The sequence below is a fragment of the Limulus polyphemus genome, unplaced genomic scaffold, assembly GCF_000517525.1.
Source record: "Limulus polyphemus unplaced genomic scaffold, Limulus_polyphemus-2.1.2 Scaffold3476, whole genome shotgun sequence".
Classification (NCBI taxonomy): domain Eukaryota; kingdom Metazoa; phylum Arthropoda; class Merostomata; order Xiphosura; family Limulidae; genus Limulus; species Limulus polyphemus.
Window position 1 is genome coordinate 102,426 of NW_013669086.1, and position 2,849 is coordinate 105,274.

The window sequence follows — 2,849 nt, forward strand, 5'->3', positions numbered from 1 at the left end:
TATATATATATATATATATATATATACGGTTATGATAAGTAATACTTAACTGTATAAGAGACTGTATGTTTGTTCCCTTGCGAGATTTTCACCAAATGAGTTTGTGTGTATGCAGTTAAAGAAAACCATGAATAAGTCGTAAAGTATTAATGATGGCTTTGTTTGCACGCTTCTTGAAAGTGCTTTATCTTGTAAAGAAAAATCCAATAAACAAGTGTCAAAAACGGAGTTTTTTTTCTTCATTCTTTTTTTTTTTTTTCTTGCACATTATCGATGAATTAATTACTATCTGAAATATCTCGTTAGTCCTGATTCTCCAGACGGGGAGCTAATGCGATTAAAACACACATTTGAATAAAAACGTTTGATTATTGGTGAGGCTAGTCAATCACTCGCTTCCATGTATGAAAAGCTCCGTGTGAAGGTCATGAGCTCTTAAAAAAAATCTCGCTACTGGAAATTTTGGGAAAACTAATTTTTTTTTTTTGTTAATTACGGTCTTGGAAAATTACTGAAATTTTGGTTACAGTTAAAAAAAAATAAAAACCTACTATGAAATAATTTAATTAGGGAAACAAAAACAAATCATTTGGTCAGTGGATTCGGATTTATATTTTAATTTGAGACACTGCTGTTGTAATATCCCCTGGCGGTAGTTTGATGTACAAAAATCGATTTTGGCAGGATTAGGGAATCTTTGAGTATGGGTTTTCGAAAGCCCTATAATTTTCTTTGTTAAAGTCTGTACGAATTTTTTTTTCTCAGCATTTATTAGTTTTACAAATTACTGACAGTAATGAACCTTTTGTTTGATTTCGAAGATATTAACGTTTAAACATTCGGATTTCGACATGTGACATTATTCGTCGAGATGCACATGTGATCTCACTAGTAAAAGTTAATAAAGTGACAATAACAGCTATATTACAATTGGGGGGGGGGGGGACATGGCATGACTTGATAGTTAGGGCACTTGACTCTCAGTCCTACGGGTCGCGAGTTCAAATCCCGTCACCAAACATTTTTGCTCTTTCAACCATTGGGGCGTTATAATGTGACGTTCAATCCTACTATTCGTTGGTAAAAAAGTTGGCTTTCGAGGAGGGTGTGTGTGTGTGTGTTGACTAGCTGTTTCCCTATAGTCTGTCACTTTAAAATTAGGGACGCTAGCGCGGATAGTCCTTAATTAGCTTTTCGCGAAATTCAATAAACAAATTGCACTTTAGTGGGCGCTTTTTCCTGGAATTTTTAATGCGCATGTCAATTGTTACTAAGAGGACACAAACTTTTATTGACGTCGTCATTTGGTACCTTGCGGTGATACTGCCAAAATGTACTTGCCTTGTGTAATAAATTTGTCCCATTATTATCCCAGGTAGATATTCAGACATTAGTTAAGGTCTGCTGAGTTTGAGCTGGTATTGGTTAAATATCGATTAAAATTAAAATCGTCATATTCCATTATTAACAAATATAACCAAGAATAAATCACCTTTGTCTTACGTTTTAACCAATTAGATTGAATTATCTCGCACGTGCTCTTTCCTGCTTGATGGTGCGCGCGCTATTACGATAACAGGTAGCACCTGCTAAAGTGCAGTAATCCCAAAAGGATAGATACTTCGTATACTCCAGATTTAGAAACAACGCTGTAGTAAACCTTCAGTTCAAATGCAGAACCTTCGTTAGGCTTAAGGAGTAGATCAGTTAGACTGCAGAACCTTCGTTAGGCTTAAGGTGTAGCGTAATTTACGTACATAAAAAGGGGTAAATGTTTTTGCTTTCCTTGTTTGATAAAAACAACTAATGAACAACGTTCTTGTGTTACTTACAATTTTTTTTTACACTTACATTTTTGTGCAACCAATACTTAAATAGATGTACTGTACTGAGAATAAACTATAGATTGAGTACTATCCGTACGAGACCAGCTGTATAAATTTAATTTTTCTGAGGGTCACGGATTCGAATCCCCGTCACACCAAACATGCTAGCCCTTTCAACCGTGGGGGCGTTATAACGTGACGGTCAATCCCACTATTCGTTGGTAAAAGAGTAGCCCAATAGTTGGCGGTGGGTAGTGATGACTAGCTGCCTTCCCTCTAGTAGCGTTTTAGATAATATAATATATATTTCATTGTTGACCTGCTAAATAATACATACTAAATTTAGTAAGCCTTATTCTCTAAATAAAATACAAATATTTGAGAAAATAAAAACGATTTTCAAATACACTTTAAAAAAAAATAATGATGCCAACTTGTTTGTTTGTAGTTAAACACAAAGGGGCTATCTGTGCTCTGCCCACCACGGATATCGAAACCCGGTTATAAGTCCTCGGACATGCCCCCTGTGCAAAACTTAAATAAAGGTGACTCGTAATATGAGCGTTACACGCAGAATGACTTTTATGTATATTAGGTTTTAATCATCAAAAGAATAGTATCACATCAATGTTCATGATATTTATATAAATTTATGAAAATCATATCAAACACTTATTTAATTTTTTAACTTTTCGGTTTATTCTCCACTTTACGATTTATATAAAGAATATTTACGTGTCATTGCTAATGTTAAAAAAAAAACATTCCAAAAAAAATTGGAATTTTGTTTTATCATATTAGTTATATAATACAACATTTACAAATGTTTTTAACATTTGTTATTCATGTTGTAACAAAGTAAGAGACCGTCCCTCCCCAGTGGCACAGCGGTATGTTTGCGGACTTACAACGCTAGAATCCGGGTTTCGATACCCGTGGTGGGCAGAGCACAGATAGCCCATTGTGTAGCTTTGTGCTTAATTACAAAGAAACCCACTTGCTCCCAGTGGCACAGCGGTATGT